Source organism: Gopherus evgoodei, chromosome 10 (genome assembly GCF_007399415.2).
Source record: "Gopherus evgoodei ecotype Sinaloan lineage chromosome 10, rGopEvg1_v1.p, whole genome shotgun sequence".
Lineage (NCBI taxonomy): Eukaryota > Metazoa > Chordata > Testudines > Testudinidae > Gopherus > Gopherus evgoodei.
Window position 1 is genome coordinate 62,435,226 of NC_044331.1, and position 23,729 is coordinate 62,458,954.

The following is a 23,729-nucleotide window of genomic DNA, read 5'->3' on the forward strand; positions in this document are numbered from 1 at the left end:
GTATCATTTGACTAATCTCTTCTCCCTCCATTCACGTGGCCCTGTACTTATTCTATTATGTGAAGGGGGGGGACGGGGACCAGTCCACAAGTTGGCAGGAAGGGAGTTAAAATCCCTCCTATGGAGAAAGAGGCATGTGTATCCCCCAAGTGCGGAGCAGAAGGGCTGGCCAGAGGTAGGAAAGTGATTTCCCCCTAGCTTTCTATAACAGCATTGTACTGTGGAGAGTTAGAAGGCAAATCTGGCAACTGGTTGGGAAAGACGGATTTGTATGAAAATGGCCGGTGCAGAACACTGGATGAACCACTTTTCTCCAAGGAACTTTGTTGCAGTAAGCCATGCCTTGGCTATCCAAACCCCTCTGGACATAACTTACCTGATAAAAGTGCTTAGGTCAGAATGGTGATTTCACATGGAGTTGCCAAGTTGTGCTTAACATTACAAGCTTTTACCACTCCAAGCTTTGTGTTGCTGTGGCCTGAGTCAAAAATCCATGCTACGCTTCAAATTTTTGTGGCCACAAGTAATATCAGCGTGAAGCTGCTGCACTTTGGCATATCATTGTGCATGTGCACACTTGGCTTCTTGCATTAGTACTGCACATATTCACCAAGTGTGCTCATGAGCACCAGGTTTGTAAAAATTTTTGGTGGTGCCCAGAACGGGTCCAAGCAGAAATATCTTGTCCATAGGATGGACTGAGGCAATCGCCCTGGGCCCCATGCTTTGGGGAGGCCTACACTTTAGGGAGACATGGGGTCCAGGGCAGCCTGGAGAGTTAGCGAGGGGCCTGGTGCTGGCAGCAGACCCGGCCTCAGCCCACCCTGATGGCTCCTGGCATTGCTCAGGGGGAAGGGCCAGAGCAGAGCAGGAACGGGCTGGGTTGCTCGCTGCTCTTAGCACCAGGTCCCCTGCTAACTCTGCAGGCTTCTCTGGATCCCGCATCCCCCGAAGCATGGGGCCCCACAAAACGCAGGGCTGGGACAGTTGCCCTGGTCCATCCTATGTTCAGACAGGACAGCTCTGAAAACATAAGCCTAAACATTCGTGGAGCTGGGCCCACGTTTCTGAATCATACTGGCACCACAGGCCCACATAACTTGCCGCCTATGGTTTATGCTTATGTACAGTGCAGAACACCATGGTTAGGTATTCTAGTGCACAACCCACCATCATCCAAACACAGTCTTTTGGCAATGCATGGTAGGACAGAAACAAGTTGTTCAGGCGTGACTGGGAGGAAGGGATCAATTTCCCAGCATGCAACTGCCTCCATCTCATAATTTTCACACTTTCTTTTAAAAATCCCATGAGCCCACATGGTCCTCCTCACTGTTTGCCATCTTGACAGCAGCATGGAGCCCGCACAGCTCCGCACTATTGTCGTAAGCGTTGCAAGCACAGAATGCAAAATCCTCCGGAATTTGCAGAGCTGGAAGAACTGAATCAGTGGGAATATGATGGTTTCCTGGAGGGCAGATTGCTGTGAGACATAGCGTGAAACAAGAGTGGCAGAAGCTCCCTAAATGTGGGGGTGGGGGCAGGCCCCTTCCCATGAGGCCCTGCCCCCTCACACTGCCCCTTCCCCACAAGTCCCACCCTCTGCTCGCTCCTCTCCGCTCCCTTCCATCGCTCACTCTCATGGCCAAAAAAACTGGAAGGGCATAACCTTCCCACTTTTAAAAGTGGTAGGCCCCCTGTTCAGGGAGCTACAGTAATGCCTTGTGGTGTACTGTGCTCTTCCTGGCCCAGCTATTTTGGGCAAAATTAGGATTCACGTGATGTACACCAATAGATGCACAACTGTAGCAAGTGCCACAAGATTAATAGGTCCATTGACATATATTTAGGATTATTCTACTGTTTTGTCACTGATCCTATGAGTTGTCACACTGTGCGGTGACGAATAAGTGTGTTCAGTACCACTAGGCATTCTGTAACATATGTTGTGAACTAATCAAGATAAATTATTTTCCAAAGAATAGACTTTTGAGTAACACAACCAATGCAAAGAAAAATCTGTGCAATTTAAAAGCAAGTACATTAACAATTTAATAAATTAATGAAACAGAACTTAACAAGGGGAAAGAACATGCATGTCCATTTTACCTACACATACAGCAAGTAAGGCTGAGCTGTGAAAGCCAATGTGAAGCTGTGGCTGTCCTTAATGTCCCTTGGTGTGGGCAGGGGTGCAGCCCCTGAAGCCACATGGGATATTGAGGAAGCAGGAAGGTGCTGTAATGAAGTTCTCCATGAACCGCAAAGAGAGACGAGCCCGTGACTGATTGTTCAACCCATAGGTCCACAAGAGTCTGCAGCATACATGTTAGCTGCCAAAGAAGCCCCATCATATCCTGGTCCATCTCTGTCTCCTTTCCTGCTGGGCATCCACTCTTTCCTTCTCCAAGCTGTCTGCAATATTCAACCCCCAGGCCCTTTGCACAGTCTGATGTGGCACTGACTAATAGGATCTCTTTGAACATGTCATCCAGAGTCCTCTTCTTTCTCCTCATCTGGAAACCCTCAAGGCTGCAGTCACAGCAGCTACAGATAAAACACACAGAGGTACCATTGTCAGTATAGTCACAACAGAAAGTGAAAGTTAAGATTTAGGACTCCTTCCATGCTCCCCTAAAGCTTTAAACAAGACATGCTCATTGACACTTCTGCTTTGAAGTGCTTGAATACGGCACTACTCACAACATGAGGCAGGGTGAATATGGCCTGCCAAGGGTGAGGGAAATGAGGAAGGAATTGCTCAATTGCATGAAACTAAGTTTAGGGCAATGACACTGAATACTGGCACCATTTCCCACAGGCAGTGGTGATTTTAGCTGATATTTCCTCAAGGTGACACAGATGGAGAGAGCACAGCTGCTGCTGGCATCTTAAAGCCACCTGGGCCTGTATGCTGCTAGCCTGTGTACTGTGACTGGTTTGGGAAAGTGTCCTACCGGGGAGGAAGAAATAAGGCTGCCACCCCTAGAAACCTACCCGAGAGGATTGCAGAGTACCCTCATCAAAGTGTCAATATCTCTCAGGAGGATTCCAGGGACATGCCTAAGTATATAAACAAAATGGTCTGCATTCCCCACCCCTGCCTAACTCTATGGGGAATGAAAAGCAGATAACGCTACTTCTCCTTGTACTGCTACCTTTTCTAGTACGAGTAAATTAATGAAAGGTCAATAACTGGGTCCTGCTACATTAGGGGAGCCATAACTGTAGTGGGAAATACATTTACCCACTTACCTGAGAATTGTTCCCCGGGAGTGACTGGACTGTGGTGGTGTCTCAAACAGGTCCTGGCACATGGCGTAGCTGGAGCCCATGGCTGCAAGTCACCCACCACCACCTCACTGTTCATGTCAGAGGCCTGTGATTGGATCCTCGGAGGTATCCACAGTGGTCTGCAGGAAGGTAGAGGAGTTTCTGCCAAGTATGGCATGCAGCTCTTTGTAAAGCACTGGATTGACTTCCCCAGTCTTCTGATATGCCCATTGTCATTCCTTTGCTGTCATGTGCCATTGCTGCTGATTCCTGTCACATACCTTCTGCATCCCCTGTGCAATTTGCCGGTAGATGTCCATATTTCTATAACTGGTCTGTAGCTGTGCCCACACGGCCTCTTCTCCCCACAGGATCCAATATCTCTTGTCTACTCCAAACCAGAATGCGTCTGGAGCATATAGCTGGCATGGTCAGCTGCACACATCAGTGAAGAGCTGCTACATGTGCTCGCCAAGCTGAGCAATCAGGAAAAGGCATTTTAAAAGTTGCAGGACTTAAAATGGGGCAGAGAGGGAGGGGACATCTGGTCTCCTGTGAACTCCACTGGCCAGGGTCACAGTGTGATGAGAGCTGTCAGTGCAGGCATTATGGGACAGCTGCTAGTGGACTGTTAGGATCAATATAGGTAATGCAGCATCTACACTCAGGCTGCATCAACCTCAGTACATCGACCATCAGTGCCGCTTCGGGAGGAGGTGTTACTGCATCTCCATAACAGGGTGTTTATGTCAGTAGGAGACAAATTTAAGCACAGACACATGAACAATGAGGTGTATGGAGGGCAGCTTGTGAGACCTAACTTTGTAGTATAGACCAGGCCTCAGCCTATATTGCTTCTCTCATAACTCATCCTTCTCCATCCCTTTCACAGATACATGTCTATTTATCTACTGTATGTCTGAGACAGACTAACTCTTAGCAAAACATGTTGGTTTGAAATTCAAAGGTGACAAAAAAGGTTGAGAAAACAGGCTACATGCTCTTTATCTTACACCCTCCTATAAGCAGCTACTTCTGCTTTGCTATCCTTCAAACCCCGTGGCATGTAACATGCCACCTTAAATTTTTATCATTTACATAAACAATGACCAGTTTCCTTCCAGAAGCCACTTAAAGCTCAGGGGAAGCCAGCTCATTCATCACTGAATTTTGTCTCGAGTGATTTAGTTGTGTAATTCTTAAACACTAGGAAGAGTTCAGATAAGACGACTTCCATTCATCAATATTCAGACACTATTCTATCTTAACTGTTTACTTGTCCAGATAGTACAGTAACCTATCCAGGTTTTTTTGTATCATAGTTGTCCACTTTGTCTTGTCAATCACTACCAACACTTTTCTAAAAGTTCTCTTCAGGTTCACAGTTGTACCCAGATCTTTCAGCAACAGATCAACCCCTATCATTGTAGCTTACCAAGCTACAGCCTGGCATTTGGCACTGTATTCAATGTTGGCTCTCTCCTTGCTGTTTCAAAATGGAATACTGTGATAACAAACAACTTAGTGGCATTGTATGGTGGAACAAATTAACTAGATTCTGCTTGTGATGGGGTGTATTATGCCCAGAGGCCCCCTGCTGAAGGCCTCTGTCCTACCACACCCATCCCAGGAAAGGGCAATAGAGGAGAGTCCTCCAAGACCAACCAGAAAGAGGCTGCAGGGAAGAAGCCAATCAGGGCCCAGCAAGCTTGTATAAAAGGAGCTGCAGGACCAATCTGAGTTCTGTTGGCTGGCAGGGACCAGGGGATCAAGGAAAGTTCTCCTAGCTGCTGGGACTCTAGAAAGATCAGGGTCATGGGGAAATGGCCCAGGGAGATGTTACCTCAAGGGATGTGGCTGCTACTTAGAGGGTCCCTGGATTGGGGACTGGAGTAGTAGGTGGGCCTGGGTCTCCCCAACAGCAACTGGAGAAGTGGCTAAGATCTGAAAATGGGGATTGAAACAGACCCAGAGAAGGGGGCTGAACTGAGACTCCCTCAGCTGGAGGGATGGGGGTTCATGAACTGAGTTAAAGACTGCCTCAGCTGGAGAGCTGGGGTCACTGAGGACTCAAGGGAAGTCAAGTGAAGGCAAACAGTCTCCAGGGAGGAAGTCCTAGGGGCACTGCTCCACTCCTGAGCAGGAATCTTCTCAAGCTCGCCAGACCCCAACTGCGGGATGCGTGATGGGCCCTGTGGAACTGTTGAAGGACTGGGACTGGGGAGGTCTATAGCACATTACTGAGGGCATTGAGATGGGCCCAGTTGGACTGTGTGCCCTGGAAGGAGTTTATTTAGTTTCACACATGGACTGTGTGTGACTTGCCCAGAGGGTTGAGTCACCAAAGACCTGCCTGAAGAGCAGCAGCTGACAGGAGCACTATTAGTGGAGGAAACAGAGGAAAAAACTGTAGCCATACACACTCAACCCGGGGCTGCTTGCATGAGGTGAGTGCACCCCGTTACGTTGCTATTTTGTAGATCCCCAAAATTAACACTACGTTGAACAGGAAAACTAGGATTTTAAAGAGATGTTCAAAACCAAAATTTAGACACTGGTGCTACAATGTGATATTTGGTTCTAGAAAGTTTCTCATCTTGTCTTTTGGGGACTTGGAATGACCCCCGCCTTTTGTTACAGAAAGATTAGCAAGGAAGCTGTCATTCAAGAGTTTCCTATATTTAGGATCTTGGTTGCAGGCAAGGTCCTTTGTACTGATCAAAGGACCTTCCTGAGCAGAGTTACAATTTAATATTCTGTCATTTGGAAGAGTGCTTAATATACTCTCTCGGGTCAGGGGGTATCATTGTTTGATTTAAGCCTGCATGTGTTAATTTTAGATGGACACAACACAAATAGATAGTTGAGTTATTAAAATCCTACTGAACCTATCCAGATTTGTTGAGACAATAAGCTTTTATAGTTATACTCACATACATTGCTGGCCACAACACATGCTGAGAACAGAAGCTCATTTATTATATTAACAGCAAAAAAAAATCCAATTCATACATGAAATTAGATGACCATGTTTCATCCTGAAGATATGCGCAACTGCTACCCTAGCTTGCTACTGTAGTGAGGAATATTCAATGCAGCTTTCATTTCTCCTTGACTTTTACTAGCTTTTTCCGTTCTACACCCTATTGATAGACACTATCACCACTTGATATGCTTTAAAGAAGTGGGTCTGCATCATTTGAGATACGCATAGATGTTAGTGCCTTCTATAAGGTGTCAGCAACTCAATCACAGAGCTGGGAAGAGAACCCAAGATTCCCAACTGTTTTGTATTGTAACTAGCAGACAGTTTTTCAAAAAACACATTATTGGAGAGGGGATAGCTTGCCTCTGCATGCCACGTTAGCAGCAGTATAAGGATCAATACCAGTCCCTTCCTCTTACTAAGAAAATAAGGCAGCTTTAGCCTACTGATTTGTTTTGCATTATTTAAGTGTAAGATGAAACAGGAAAAACTGAATTTAGCTTGATGTTTAGAATAGCAAGGAGAGGAGAGTTCATTTCTGCTAATGCAGGACTTCTCGGCAAAAGAATTACCACTGCTTTCCGATCTAGATGTCATCCCTGGTGGTATAACTCTTTCCACTGAGAGACTTCTCCCATCTCCCTGTCAGGAAGTTTCCTGATATTCAGCCTAAATTTCTCATCTTAATTCCATTACTCCTATTTGGAACCCCCTTTTAAGACCCATACAATTTTAACTCAGCGATGTTTATCACTTATGTTTTTTTCTCCCTCTGTAACAATTGTTCCTCTCCCTTCGTACGGCAAGTTTTTTTTACTGAAATTCAAAGCTTGGACATATCTACCTTGACCTCCTTCATTGAATAAAGTCCAAGTTCTGGAAGGCAACTTCAGCATGCCACCCTTTGCTTGTCAAACTCTTCCACTATTTGTATATTCTTCATTTTATGTGACCGACAGAGCTTTACCAAGGAAAGATGTTCTAGTTATTTCCAGTGCTCACTGCATTTAAGTGATGGTAATTTTACCCTTCAGTTTCAACTCCTGTCCTCTGCCCATTAATCACACACTAGCTCTTCATATCATTTCCATCTGGGCTATGTACTTAGCAGAAAGCAAGACCACCCCCTGAGTGTTTAGAGTATACAGAATCCAAAATTCACAGATACAGCATCTCTGTGCAGCCTTTTCAGAGTTGCAAATTCTAAACCCCAAGCAGTTGTTTAGACTCATAAAATCCTAGTGTATTCCTACTCTATGGCTGCAGGTAGATCATGTCCTTGCATCTCCAATTCAAGGTGATTATTCCAATTTCATAGGGACATTGAATAAGTTTGACTGACTGAGTGAATTAGGTGTAAGACAGGGAGAGGATCTTACCCTAACTTGTTATTCAGCATCTGGTAAAGAACTTCACACACACACTTGAGATTTCTTAGAGTGCAGGAAGAAGAGCAAATGTCCATGAGTTTAAAATTTGATTTCAAGCGTCAGCTTTATTTTCTACAATAATTAGTAGCACAAAACTGAATCAGGAGAAGCCTGTCCCATATTTAGAAACTCCAAGTAGTATAAAAGCTACATGTTTTGAAGTTAGAAGAAAAAAAATGCATTGGCATGAGAGGTTTGTTACCTTGTGATGTATCACAAGATTCTTGACTTAATCACAAGAACTTATTTTACTCAGAGTTCTTGTGCAACATCTCATGGTGTCTTGTGACATATGACATAGTAACATAGAAAACAGTTTTCATTGTACCTTTGTCCCTAAATTGTATAAGATTCACCAGTTTGTAAGAACAGACTGGAAACTTGCATTTTTTTAAAATCTAGTATGCAGGATTTGTTTTCCATGTCCAATGATCTTCAGTTAGAAAAGTAAAATTAGCTGGTTCAGTTAGTGGATTATTATTATTATTTTTTCAAACTACCAAAAGTTTTCTCTGCACACTTGTCAACCTGCTGAGGCCTAAATGTGGAGCAATGTGCAAGACAAAAAAAAATTCAGTAAACTTAGTACTATTAGATTAATTCCTTTAGTGAAAACAAACTTCAGTTTCATTATTTGAAGCTATTTAACATTGGCAGGGTGAAATTTTGGGACTAAATTGAGTGTGTTCCTTGAGATGAGGGACAGATAAATAGGAGACTCTGGATGCTTTTCCATTTGGATAAATGTGTCATACTTTTAAAACAGGCTAGACTATTAAAATAAGCATCATAAAACCAAATAAATAGAAGTGCCTTTCAGATGTTCTTTGGGACATTGCCTAGCACATTCTGCAGTTATTTTCTCCTTCAAAGTATGCAACTACAACAGATTCCAGGCAGTGGAAAAAACAGGCCTGCTGTTTACTTAAGTTGTTCATTAGCCAGCTGAGATGATTGAAAGTATTCTAGCAAGTATGAACTGTGGTTGGGCTTCTATGATAAATGAAAGGGGTGGGGGACTCCCTTTTATGGACACCCACCCAGACAGTAGCTATAAAATCCCTCTTAGTAGCTGTTCTCTAATTGCTCTACCTGTAAAAGGTTAAAAAGTCTCACTGCTATGCATAGGTAAAAGGAAATAAGTGGGCACCTGGCAAAAAGAGCTAATGGGAAGGCTAGAATTGAAAAAAGAGTCCTCTTTTGTTTGTCCGTCTCACTCTCCTGGGGAGAGGCGGAGAGGGCAGCAGCTATGCTGTAAGAAGCTTGAGCCAGGTATGAAAAAATCATCACTATCATACCTAGAAACTACCCATTTAAAACCTCAGATATGTAAGTAGATCAGGAAATGTCTAGGAAGATGTGATTAGGTTTGTCCCTCTTATTTCGTTCTGGCTTGTGGATTCCTCTGTGCTCACCCCAGGTGCTTTTGTTTTGCTTGTAACCTTTAAGCTGGACCTCAAGAAAGCTATTCTTAGTGCTTCATCCTTGTAGTTCCTTTTTTAAAATCTAGCAATAGCCTGAGTTCCCAGATGTATTTTCTTTTTTTTATTAAGAAAATTTACCCTTTTTAAGAACAGAATTGTATTTTTGTGTCTTAAGAGATTTGTGCATATGTTTAATTATGTTACCACCAGCTAGCTGACTTTTTTTTCCCCTTTCTTTCTTTCTTTCTCAGCTCTTCCCCGGACGGGGGCAGGGGGTGAAAGGGCTTGAGGGTACCCCACAGGAAGGAATTCCCAAGTGTTCCTTCCTGGGCTCTCAAAGGGGTTTTTGCACTTGGGTGGTGGTAGCATCTACCAATCCAAGGTCAGAGAGAAGTTGTAACCTTGGGAGTTTAATACAAGCCTGGAGTGGCCAGTATTAATTGTTAAAATCCTTGCGGGCCCCACCTTCTGTACCTGAAGTGCCAGAGTGAGGAATTAGCCTTGACAACTTCCATGATAACTTTGAACAAGCCAAGGATTGAAGTGTTAGTGGTTCTACTTTAACTAACCTTCAAGAGTATTAAAAATTTGACTGAATATCTAGTTATCTGTACTCATTAGTACTTGTAACACTGTAAATTAAATCCATAATTACTAGGAGGAATTTAATGAAGACTGAAATTCTGGTCCAATTCTCCCTCCCCGGTACACTGGTGTGACTCCAGAATGCTAGATTTACACTGGAGTAACAGAAGCATTTGGCCCTTAGACCCATTCCTAAGTATTCCAGGAGCAGTCCTATTAAGACACATTCCTGCCCCAAAGTTCGTATCTACTCTTTTGCTCAGTTATGCAACCCTTACCTTAATTTAACCCTGACTGGAATTAATCTACATAAGGCAAACCATGTACGCCCTCAATGGCTCTGTCCTCCACTTAGTGGCAACAGGGTCCCACCTCCACTCAGTGATTGCAGCAAGGACTCTGTGCATCAGACCTACCCCCATAGGCAGAATGTGTCTATTTGGGAGGATGGGTCGGTGGGCCTTGCTGCATTCTCCTTCTCCTGCCACACAGTCCTTCACTGGGGTGATGTTAGCCCTTTGGACTACACAGGTGGGTAGGGATAAAGGAGGTGGGAACAAAACAAACAGGCAAGTTCTAGTTGTGTTTAACTATTGAATTAGAAAATTTACTTTAGGCAACTAGATTTAAACATGTTAGCCTCTGAATAGTCTTCAAACTATTAGCCCTGAGGATATGTAAAGTTGTCAGGGAAATGAATACAATGTAATGATTACACATATAAAGACATTTCCAAGAGACTGGAAGCTGGATTCTGTACTTGTATCAATAGTATTCTGGTCAAAGAAGTGAGCTGCTATTGTTAGGTTTGTAGCAACCTGCTCATCACTTCTTTACAGAAAGTGTAGTTTCATGTTCTACAGAAGTTTTGCAATTAGCCTAATTCGACAAATTACAAATATCCTTACCAACTAATAAGAATGGCCACACTGGGTCAGACAAATGGTTCATCTAAGCCAGGATCTTGTCTCTGACAGTAGCCAGTGCCAGATGCTTCAGATGTAATGAACAGAAGAGGACAACTTTGAGTGATTCCAGCCTCTGTCACCAAGTCCCAGTTTCTGGCAGTCAGAGATTTTTGAGACACATGAAGCATGGGGACTTAAACTGGCTTAACTATGTGGCTTGGGTGTGGATTTTCCACACCTGAGTGATGTAGCTGGGTTGATCTAATTTTCTAGTGTAGCCCAGCCCTGTATAGCCCCACACTCTGTTGGACTTCTGGCTGCACATCTCCTACACTTATAAGGGTTTTTTGGGGTTGTGTGTGATGGTGGTTTTTTGTCTTTTTGTGGAGAGGGGATGTGATGGGTATCCCCCACTCCCATACAAGGCCTGAGTATGCAAAACAAAGCCAATTAATCCTGACACAGGCTGCAGCTGGAAGAGAGTCAGAGCTGATAAGATCTAACTGATGTTGAAGCCCCACTCAGCAGGGGAAGCCTGAGCAGTATAAAACCAGGAAGTAAAGTACAAGAAAGAGTTCCTTCTTGCTGCTCCAATCATAGTCTCACTAGAGCAGTGGGAAGTTAATAACAGATGGGGGAAGGTCACTTAGTCTCTCCTCCTCCTTAGCCTGGAGAACTCCCTTGAGAAACTTCTGTTTGCTGTTCCTGTTCATGAGCCAATGTAACACCCCCACTTCTATAATCTTCCTTATGCCTACTTGGTTCCGAGATAATTGAACTTACTGGAGGACTTGGGAACAGTGAATGGTTTAAATGTGATGCACTTGCCAACCATATTTGGAACTAACTTTGTAACTCTGTGCATAAAACTGTCAAACACCCCTGGAACCCTGTACCCTGACTGATTTGAAGTGATTCTGGTTTAGTGATTGCACTCCACACAGCTGAAAGAGGGATCTGGATTTCATTCTTAGTCCCTTTCTCATTAAGCTGGGAGGGCTGAGGCAAGGGGAGAGAGTAGGCTGATAGTCCACGGCAGCAGACTCAAATGCTTTTCTTCTCCTGGTGTTCTGGCCTTGATATGGGTGTGTAGGCTCCATCCTTGCTTGTCCGGGTGCTCAGTGATAGGGGCCATGCAAGAAATTAACTAGGTGCAGTGAGAGCTTTTTACCACACAGTAGTTATCCCTTCAGCTTGTTAAACTACCATGGGAGATACTGAGTGCCATTTGTCTGCAGCTAGAAGTGTTGTGGCAATGAATGGACCATGATGATAGAATGCTAAAACAGGGCTAAAGTGAGGGTGATCCTCAGACAAGGTCTGTGCAGGAGATGAGTCTTGGAAGGAAACATCTCCCCATATGGTACTACATGGTATAAGCATATAGGACAACTATAAATCCAGGTCCTAAACTTACTGCTGCTCTTGAATCTGGGCGTGCTAGAGCAGCGGCCACTCTGTCCTTGAGAGTACCCAGCACCTCTGATTGTTTTCACTAAGATTATGACCACGCTTGGAGCAGATTCCCAGCTTTGCAAACCTACTCATGATAGTTCTCATCAACCTAGCGCACTCAAAAACAGTAGTGCAGTAGCACGGGCAGTGGCGAATGGCAGCACAGGTTAGCCACCCTGGGTATAACTTCACCTGGACCTAGTTGGTGCGTACTTGTGGCAACTAGCCCATGCTGCCGCTGCCCATGCTACTCCAGCTATGCTACTTTTTTTAGTGAGCTAGCTTGATGATGAGAGCTAGCATGGGTATGTCTATGCCAGGTGGGAATTACACCCCTAGCTCCAAGTGTAGATGGCCCCAAGAGTCGCATTTGCTCAGAGGCTTCAATTGGAGTACTGTGTCTAGTTTTAGTCCTTTCTATACACTGGTGACCACTGCTGAAGGTTTGTGTTTGGCCAGAAGACCATGCTTATGCTCCTTAAACAGAACAAACTAAAATCTCCCTCAGCAGTGAGTTGTCTGCAGATTTCTCCCTTTAAATCAGCCTGTAACTAGCTTTACTTAGGGTTACAAGTTTAACCTTTTTCATTAAACCTGAGTTTCCTATCTTCAAACTAAGGGGGGCGGTGTGGGGGGAGCTGGGGGCCAAGTAAGGTACTGGGAAATCAGAGCTCAATTAGGTAGAGGTAAGAGGAAATCTAGGGAGGTTTCCTCTTAACTGTTGGAGAAACAAGCTCTGATTTAGAACTTTCTTTTGGGTCAAGGAAGTTGTGTTGTGTACACTGGCCCCCGGGGCAGGACAGTCTCCACTTTTACGTTACAATAAAGCACATCAGAAGTTTGAACTACATAGTTGAACAGAATATTCTACTGCTCCAGAGAGCTTTCATTTAAAGGGACATATTGAAAACTTAGTCTTTCTTCCCACAGAATCTCAAAAGTCTCTTGACATTTGAATATTCTTATTACTGTAGTGCCTGGAAGCCCTAGTCATGGACCTGGATCCCATAACTTTTTATCCTTTACCTCAGATATTTCCTCAAATCACTTGCCTGTGATTTTTTTTTTTAAGTATGCCAGTACCATTCTGAGCCCCCAAATCGGAATCAGGGCCTTATTTGATCCTTATTGTCAAACAATATCTCATACAGGACAGGCCAATTCACTACAGGAAGATCTACACAAGCAAAATGAGCCAGGCTACAACTCTAAATGGTTCATGCATCTCAAGTAATATCTGAAAAGGATCCTGTGTTGGTCACTCCAAATGCCAAGCTACCTTGAATCTCTCAAGAATTGTACAGTACTAAGTATTAGTGTCAATCTGGCAAGGATATTAGGTAGGCAGCTTGAATCTCTATTACAGTTCATTATTTATATGTATATTTGTAACAGTACATGCAGAGGAATGAAGCCTGAGGTCAGGAGACGTTAGTGGTATTAGGCCTGTTCTGGCAAGGTGCTTGCCACCTTCAATTGCAGTGAGTATGGAAGATGACTCTTCCCTATGCAAGGAGTCCCTTGTGACACGTTAGAGGCCTGTCTTAAAAAAAACTCTCTAGCCTCTTCATCAGAGAATGTTGCTCAGCACAACCAATACTAGCACATGCCTCTTCCCTTTGGGTTCAAAGTGGAGTCACGTGCCTTGGCAACACAAGTACTGCCCTGTAGGCCTATGCAGCCCCCTGCCTACCTATATGTTAGAGATAAGCGCACACTAACCCCTGAGCACCCTGGAGTGTCCAACCCCTCTTCCACTGGATTTGCAGTATGCACGTATTTGCTGCTACTAGGATGACCAGATAGAAACTGAAAAATCAGGACACAGAGTGGGGGGTAATAGGAGCCCATATATAAAAAAGCACCAAATACTGGGACTGCCCCTATAAAATCGGGACATCTGGTCACCCTAGCTGCTACTGAAGCAGCAGTACGCTCCAGCTTGCAGTTTCACTGCAGATCACTGCGCCACATAATGCAGAGTACTTACTTGTTTTCACTATAAACATACATAAGTTTGTTGAATAAAGTGTAGAGATTCAAGTAATGGCAAGTAGAAGTATCAAATGGTTACATATGAAATGAAACATCCATTCTAGAACCTAGACTGACTTAACTAGATACTTTTGTGTCTTACAGAACGTTGCTCCCCCAAAGTCCTTTCAGTGTGTTATAGCCAGGCTTGGCGGTAACCCTCTGTTCATGAGACACACTGTTAGCTTGCCTCCTTAGTGAAGGATCCAGGGTGCACCTCGGCATACCTTAGACGTATCCCTCAACAATCCATTCTTTACTTGTACACCTCCAGTAGTTTTTTTCCCCCCCCTGTAAATTTCCTCTTGAAGATTTCACAATCTCTTGATTAGCATTTGGCTCAGTATGCCAACAGGCATTGACTGTCAGACATACAATGTCCAATACATGCTACTGGACAGAGAGAAAGAGAGAAGCGTCCTGTCTGAGATGTGTCGTCTCCTGGTTACCTGCCTTAACATAATTTTCAGTACAGGCAGTCCTCGACTTTATGACATTTCTGAATTGACACCCTGATTCAACTTAACAACAATTGGTTTTGACTTTGACACTCGGTCCCACAATGGAGTGGTTTGTGGTTCCAAGTTAAGAGGTTTTGACTTACAATGCAATTTTCAGGAACCAATTGGGTGGTAAGTCTGAGGACTGCCTGTACAGACAACTCCTTTTAAATATTATCCATATACACATTTTGCAGTGATTATGATGAATAGTGGGCTACTGGCTCCTGTAAAATTCTATACACCCTCTGTGCCCTCTGCCAGTTGGCACAAAGGGGTTCTTGGGCAGGGGCGGCTCTAGACATTTCGCTGCCCCAAGCACGGCGGCATGCCGCGGGGGCGCTCTGCCGATCGCTGGTCCCGCGGCTTCAGTGGACCTCCCACAGGTGTGCCTGCGGAGGGTCTGCTGGTCCTGCGGCTCCAGTGGAGCCGCGGGACCAGCGGACTCTCTGCAGGCATGCCACCGAAGGCACCCTGCCTGCTGCCCTCTCAGCAACCGGCAGAGTGCCCTCCACAGCATGCAGCCCCAAGCACGCGCTTGGCGTGCTGGGGCCTGGAGCTGCCCCTGTTCTTGGGTCACACACACACTGAAATCTCTTCATGATCAAATTGAGCAAAACTGATGTTTTAACTGTAATGAGGTCCAAAATCACTCCTACTACTACTAAAAAAAGATTTATTCAGTGCACAAACAACCTATCTTGCAAGGACAGAACAAGTTCTACGAGGCACTTTAGTTCCATGTCAGGCCAGTCAGGTTATTCCAGCAGTTTACCCCCACATGCTTTAAAATCCTTCTCTTTGGAAGAAATCATATATGTTATTCCTACTTCTTCAACTTACAGTCCCACTGATTACTATAAAGAGCAAAGAAAGTATCTTAGAAATTCAATTTTGAACTATATAGGTGGGTGATCAATATGATTGGTGGTACCTAAAACTGATCACTAACCCAAAACAACCATCTCAAAGAAACTGTAGAATTTAGGTGTATATTTTTGGGGAGGGGTCTTCTCCATTTTTAAATATTCCCTTCTACATCTTGCACTTTGGTCACATAAAGAAATATGTGGGACTCTTTGGAATCTTCTGGCATAATTGTCTTTCTAACAATGAGGAGCAAGAGACTTGAGGCCAGTTTTTACTGAAGTTGGAGCAGGGAAATTGGGGAGTAGTTGTAACTCCAGAAAAGCCTTCTGAGTGTCAGTTCATGAAGAGAGTGAATGAATCCATGCATGTCCTGGACCCACTCCTTCCCAGTCAGAGCTTAGCCACTTTTTTCGGTGTGACTGGCTCCTCTTTTAGAACCTCCCCAGTCCAAAGTGTCAGACTTTGACTCCAGATTTCTGTCAGCATAGATGCTGCTGGAGGGCCTGACAGAACAATCTGGTCCAGTGAACTCTCCAAAATACTACTGAAAAGGCTGACCAAACTACTTTCGTTGCCCTAATTCTAGACATATTAGTATATTTGTAAGAGTGCAGCTCAACAAGTGGCCTCTACTGAAAACAGACTGCTGTTTATTCAAACTCTTATTCCAGATGCACTAGAACAGCTAGTGTCACTTATAAGTTCCCCCTAATTAGCCAAAAATAAAGGCAGAAGTCTATCTTCCCAAATTAAGAAAATGCATTTAATTCAGTAGAAGAGAAAGCAGATATAATTGTTTTAACTTTGGCCAATGATATATAATATTGATAGCTATCTAATGCTTTATGCTCATGGTAATAAAATTTTCAAACTGTTTTGATTTTGGCTATAATCAGACACTAATTCAGTAGATAATTTTGCTTTCAGCTAATATAAAGTTTACAACTAAACTGCCAAGAACAAGTGTGATTAATACATCTACCACCTGCAAAATAATCATCCATAAACTGAAGATAGCAGATTCTTCAACTGCTAATATTTCATTCCATAGTGATCCTGTCCGGGCCATGAGTTACCATAGCGTATGATTTGAATTACAATTCAATTGAGAACAAGCAGCTTTATTCTTAGTGATTATTTCTCTCATCTTGATTTTGAACTGGTGCAATTGAAAGTGAAACTTGTGGCTGTCATGAGGACTGTTAATTGATTAAATTAGGATGATACTGAATAAACCAGCCTACTTCCTTCACTACCTCCTCCCTGTATAACTGGGCACACTGTGTGTCAGCCAAGATGAAACTGTTCAGATAGCACTTTGCTTTCCCTACTACTAGGTGGGACTACCTTTTTTCATCCTACAGTTCTGGATATATGCCTATCTCTTGTCTGTGGCAGGACACAGCAATACCACTGTACCTCAGCTCAGCCAGCTGGATTTATTTTACTAGACAATATATTTATATATTCACTTAAAATACAATAGAAAGGTTTTCACTGAAGTTCAGTAGGACTTTTTCCATGGGATAGACTTGTTGACTCTATCCATAATGCTGAATAATGGATCTCTTAACTTTGTTCCTAGCCCACGATAGAGAGATCCCTATTACAGCTGTCAGGCACTCCGGAAGCTTCCCCACATACAGATTCAGTGCTCCTCATTGGTGAGCTGCAATAGTATTACATTTTCAGTCTTGGACATAGCTAGTTAAACTTCTGTGCCCTGTTACATAGCACCTAGGCACCCTAGTCATAGACTAGGACCCCACTGTGCTAGAACCTCCAAAGGAGCCGTGTTTTCTCCCATTTCGACTCTTTTCTTTGACCAGTACAGCTACAAATACAGTATTGTGTTCATTTAAAAACATGCATTGTTCTATCACTTGAATTACCAAAATGCAGACACAAACTATGCAGGAATGAAATTACTTCATCAGTGGGAATTCCTTATTGTGATGTCTTAAATTTTCCTCTTTTCCTCCAAAGACATTCATCTGATTCTACTGCAAAGTGCTGCATTTCTTTCCATTTTTTTAAAGTTTAGTGGTCTTACAGTATTTTTGAAGCAACGCAGTACAGGACACAGTAGCAACTAGAAAGACAGGTCCCATGCCAAATAACCATATTTCATATCTTCTAACCCCAAAGTAACATCAGCTGCCAGTCTGTGCCACCTTTTCAGTTAGATGGTGTCATGAACATTACCAGTGAATTTAAAGCTGGTATTTAAATACCGCTTTTAACACGGTGCTGGGTGCTATTTGAGGCACGAATGAAGACTTGATGCCAGCCCCAGTGTACGTAACAAAAGCAATTTATTCAAGCTGACCAGATAGAGGTCCTCACTGGACACTGCAGTCTCCATTTTTAAGTGGATATGGAAACAGCACTATTAGCTGTGGTGGACTGACACTGGTAAGTCTAGCAGAAGAGTTTCTTAAGGAAGGATTTGTTCATTCTGGAACCTATGCGTGCCTCATCACTCTTGTGTCTGAGCACCTTCCATATCCTAACAGATGTGAGGGCAGACTCATGCCAGCTTTACACAGTAGGGACAACAAACAAGAGTATGGAAGCATGAGGGGATGGCTACAGAAGAAGCTGTGAAGCAGGAGTCCCTGACACAGCAAGGGGGAGTAAAGAGTGCAGTAAGTAAAGCTGATGTAGGCATATGCAGAATTGTCAGTCTTGGGGGGGGGGGGCACCTTTCAATTAATGGAGCCGGCTGTGGTTTCAACAGTAGCAGTGATCTGACCAGCAAATAAAGAAGTGTTTAACTGCAGAGTTCTGGTCTCTTGGCAGTATCCAATTGCCCTCAATGGTGAGCCATGAGTGTCTGTAGAACCACAGCCTCTTTCACCAAGGGTTTTCTAACAGCATAACTACATTACCAAACAGTAGATCTGTGAATCAATACTGCTTTATTGCCTATAACAAGTCTCTCCTAGGCCGGCAGAGGAAGGATGTCACTAGCAGTGTTCTCTCTACCAGCATTCTGCTGTTTCTGACAGAAATAATGCTATCAGCCAGTGTTGCATTTCAAATGCTACAGACGCATGACCTAGAAACTAATCATCTTCTAAGTGTACGTATGGCATTCTGATGCTTCACCGGGAGTATTTTAGGGGTTATTGTTCAGTTAGCACAGTGGCTTTCAACCCGTGGTCTGTGGCCTCTGGGCTTCTGCAGACTATGCCTAAGATTTCCAAAACGGTTCATGCTGACATTTGAAATTTTTTAGGGGTCTGCAAATGAAAAAAGTTGAAAACCACTGAGTTAGCACAATAATTCATAAGCACAACTTGGTATGCAGCCAGCATTGTGCAATCATAAATGGTGATTTCTCCTTCGATAATTTGGTATTTCAAACAGCAACACTAGAATTAAGTGCACAAAGTGATGTAAAAGGCATCAGCAACTCTTCATTCCAAGTTCTTCTCTAGTCCCAAATTTTCATCTTTCCCTGCACAAGGATGTGTCACTTTCTGGATAACTTTATAAAAGTGAATGTTTATGGGGATTTAAGATGTATCTGAAAGATGCATATTGCTTCTATTCCCATTTTGACTGGTGGGGAAACCTACAATTGTTGCATTCCTTTGGCATTTCATTTGGCATGAAAACATCGCATTTTTAATGGCAATCACAAAACAACTCCCAAGATAGCACACTAGTATCTGGTTTGCTCCTCTACTCAGATTCATGGATCTACTACACTGTACACGTTTATGCCACATTCCATCTCTGAAGACATTTGTCATGTTAGACTGCTATTGGCCCAAGATAGTCCACAATGTCTTCCTTTTTCTAACTGCAGTGCCTGCCTGGACACCAGAACCTCTGACATCAAAGCTGGAGGTCAGGCTTTTCCAGAAGATGCATTACAAATATTTTGTTTGGCAAACAAACAGATCATTCATTAGGCAGATGATCAGTCCTGTTCTGTATAGCTGCCCTACTAATGTGGGCTGATGAGTCTGAAAGTGAGTATAATCAGGGCTGCCCGGGGAGGCGGGGGGCAAATGGAGCAATTTGCCCTGGGCCTCACAGGGGCCCCCATGAGAATATAGTATTCTATAGTATTGCAACTTTTTTTAATGGAAGGGGCCCCTAAAATTGCTTTGCCCTAGGCCCCCTGAATCCTCTGGGCAGCCCTGAGTATAATATGCTGGTTTTCATTGTTGATCGTGATTGAAAATAAGGTTGTGGATTTTTAGTCCCATTTAGGAAGATCTGGCATGTATTTTTACAACCGTTCCACAGGAGTATCTGGTATCATCTGTAGTAATAGCCGTATCTACCTCATCAGATGCTTCAGAGAATCCAGGCTGCAAATAAACAGAATGCTCAGACATCTACAAAATGCAGGAGGAGCTTTTTTCAAACCTGCATTCATGTAATATTTAAGAGACGCACAATCAAATTTTTGAGGGAAGTTTCTATAAACCCTGTTAACAAGCAGTTACTGTTAACTGCATATTAATGAATTCACCAACTTCAACACCTGGAAAGATACTGGAACTAATTATTAAACAATCAATCAGTAAGCACCTAGAGGATAATAAGGTGATAAGAAAAAGCCAGCATACATTTGTCAAGAATAAATCATACCAAACCAATCTAGTTTCCTTTTTGACAGGATTGCTGGCCTAGTGGATGAGGGGATGCAGCAGAGGTGATGTCTTAATTATTAGTAAGGCTTTTGATAGTCCCATATGTCATTCTCATAAGCCAGCAAGGGAAATGCAGTCTAGAATGAAGTTACTATAAGGTGAGTGCACAACTGGTTGAAAGACCATACTCAAATAGTAGCTATCAATGGTTTTCTGTTAAACTGAGAGGGTGTATCTAGTGGGATCCCTCAGAGGGTTAGTAGTGGGTCTGGTACTAGCCAAAATTTTAATTAATGACTTGGACAATGGAGTGGAGAATATGCTTCTAAAAATTGCAGATGACACCAAAGTGGGAGGGGTTGCAAGAACTTTGGAGCACAGGATTAGAATCAAAACAACTTTGACAAATTGGATAATTGGGTCTGAATTCAACAAGATGAAATTTGAGAGACAAGTGCAAAGAAAGAGAAAGCAAATTCATAGCTATAAAATGGGGAATAACTTGCAAGGGGTAGGACTGCTGGAAAGGATCTCCAGGTAATGGTAGATCACAAATTGAATATGAGCCAACCAGGGCCGGCTCTAGCAATTTTGCTGCCCCAAGCATGGCGGCACGTTGCAGGGGGCGCTCGCCGCTCGCGCGGCTCCGGTGGACCTCCTGCAGGCGTGTCTGCGGACGGTCAGCTGGTCGTGCGGCTCCGGTGGAGCTGCCGCAGGCGTGTCTGCGGGAGGTCCACCGGAGCCGAGGGACCAGCGGACCATCCACAGCCACACCTGCGGCAGCTCCACCAGAACCACCTGCCGCCCTCCCAGCCACCGGCAGAGCGTCCCCTGCAGCGTGCCGCCCCAAGCACACTCTTGGTGTGCTGTGGCCTGGAGCCGGCCCTGGAGCCAACAATATGATACAACTGTGTGAAAGACTAATCTCATTCTGGGGTGTATTGTATGTAAGACACAGTAGATAATTGTTCTTTACTCTGCACTATGTAGACAAATTAGAGAGAGTCCAGAGGATAGTAACAAAAAATAAGATTTTTCTAAATCTTACTTATGAGGAAAGGTTAAAAAAACTGCACATTTAGTCGTGAGACATCTCAAGAGACTTGATAAGTCCTCAAATATGTTAAGGGCTGTTATAAAGAGGCCAGTGATCAGTCTCTACATCCACTGAAAGCAGGAAAAGTAGTAATGGGGTTAATTTGCAGCAAGAGAGATTTAGGTTAGATATTAGGAGAATCTTTCTAACTCTAAAGGTTATGAAGACTCTAGAATAGTCTTCCAAGGAAGGTTGTCAAATCCGCATCTTTGTAGGCTTTTAAGAACAGGTTGGACAAATACGTGTCAAGGATGTTCAAGGTCAGTGGCTCTCAACCTTTCCAGACTACTGGACCCCTTTCAGGGGTCTGATCTGTCTTGAGTACCCCCAAGTCTCACTTCACTTAAAAACTATTTGATTACAAAAATCAGACATAAAAATACAAAAGTGACTCAGCACAGTATTACAGAAAAATGGCTTACTTTTTCATTTTTACCATATAATTATAAAATCAATTGGAATATAAATATTGTGCTTACATTTCAGTGTATACTGTATAGCATATAGAGCAATATAAACAATTATAAACCAACTCCAGGACATAGCCCCAAAGATCAGAGCTGCCAAACCTCAACACTCTGCCAATGACACTGTGCAGAAACTGGAGTCCCCCAGATGGACCTGATTTTTCTGACTGGCCATCAAGAAACGTTCATCTGTTTTATTGGGAGTGGTGAGCACTGTATATGTAGCGTGTGCAGTCTGTTTTGGTGATTGTTAATAAAGAGAAGTTATATAGTTTTTACTGAATTCACTAGTGCTTTTTATATAGTCTATTGTAAAACTAGGCAAATATCTAGATGAGGTAATGTACCCCCTGGAAGACCTCTGTGTACCCCTGGGGTACAGATACCCCTGGTTGAGAACCACTGGCCTAAGTTTACTCGGTCCCACTTCAGTGCAGGTGAAAATGTCTTGTTGGCAGCATGAACAGAGAGTTATTAGCTTCCTGAGTGTTACCTGGCTGAACTGGGGAGAGCTGTGGAACATTCTGAGCAGATATCTCCAAACAAGACAACCTCTAAAATTTAGTACGGAGAGTTATGAGCAACATAAATTACTAAAGGCCCTTTGCCTGGATCTGACAATTAGTCCCTCTGAAGGAGAGAGGACAGGACATCTGGAAAGAGGCACCAGCATGCAGCTGTAGGAAGGCAGATGGCTTTTAAAAACTATAGTCTAGTTCAAGAGGAAAACACATTTAACACCAGCAAGACTTTCATCAGCCAAAAATCTGTACTGAATTACGTTTAAATATTTTGTGCTTCCACTAGGGGGAGCACAGTAGTCAAGATCAGCCTGAGGTCTTGCTGGAGTATAGCAAACCCTGCAGTGAATCACATACAGAGAGACTATCCCAGAAAAAGTTTACAGTTGTATTGTGCAGGCTTTAAGTTACTTGCAATAAAGTGAATTTCAAGTTTCTCCTGCCCTCCCTCTCCTCCCCCAAGTGCCTCCTGGATTTTGATAGGCTGAGCAATATCTTCCGATGAAGACTCTCTCTCAATTTTTTTGAAGTCTAAAATTTCAAAAGCAAGAGAGTTTGACAGAGAAATTAGAAGCTTTCCAAAGTGCTGTCCCATTCTCCAGGGAATTGAGTAGTTTTCAAGCCCCCCCTTCGCCCCCCGGCAGTTTCACAGGAGAAGGGCAACACCTCTTTAAGTGCCAACTTTAGAAGGACCAGCTCAGCAGCAAAAGCCTAAATAAAAAGTACTTGTAGATGTGCTATTTCTAGAACTGTTTGTTCTAGACAAACCCTTGCTTTCTTGGTCTCTCTCTTTCTTTGCTGGAAAAGCAAATTCCTCTCCCTCCAGCCATGTAGAGATCCCTTTCCTCTCCCCCTCCACTAAATCCCATCTGGCAGCCAGCACTGCTTGCAAAACCTTTATCTCAAAATAATGCAATACCGCCACCAACCCCTCCCTCACTAACCAGCGAGGCTACTCACGGGCTGACTGTGGCCTCAGGAGTTGCCCAGAGATCTGAACAGGGAGACGGTGGTGAGTAAGGCAGATGCGAGGGGAAGATGCTGCGGGACTCTGGGTTGTTTTGAAGGTCTGACTCTGGCTCTCTCCAGCCCTCCCTCCCTGGATGAATGATGTCAGAAGCAAACTGGGTGTGGAAAGAAAATAATTTTCAAAGGAGCCTCTCAACTGCCTGGAAATGCAGGGGGTGGGGGACTTGGAACAAACTTTTCCCGCCTGTTTCAATCTCCAAACACATACAAATAGTTAGGTCTCCCTTTCCAGTGTGTTAAGGGTTAGGGTTGGCTTCCAGACTCTTTGTATTGGGGGTCACAGCCAGCTCGTGAGGACCAGATTTTCAAATTTCAGTCTCCACTGAGACTTGAAGGATTTTCCCTCCCCTCCTTCTTTTTCTTTTTTTTAAATTTTTTTTATTGCCGGCTTAATAAACTGGCTTTGTCCAAGAGGGATGAGAAAGGTAGGCTGCTACAATAATCACCCATGCGATTAGGGAGAGCGCGCAGATATGCCTAGGTTTCCCTTTTAAAAAAGCTGTGGGATTTGCAGATAAACTGCAGAAACAAACAGTAA

At 43.7% G+C, this 23,729-nt stretch overlaps 1 protein-coding gene across 1 annotated transcript in view; it reads right to left on the bottom strand.

Moving 5' to 3' along the window:
- The window catches only part of EMP2 (epithelial membrane protein 2), a 41,891-nt gene extending 18,649 nt beyond the window's left edge, over positions 1–23,242 (bottom strand). Inside the window, exon 1 of the mRNA XM_030577270.1 lies at positions 23,123–23,242. The gene's annotated coding sequence lies outside the window, so the exon portion shown is untranslated. The remainder of the gene's footprint in view (positions 1–23,122) is intronic.
- Between the last annotated feature and the right edge of the window lie 487 nt (positions 23,243–23,729).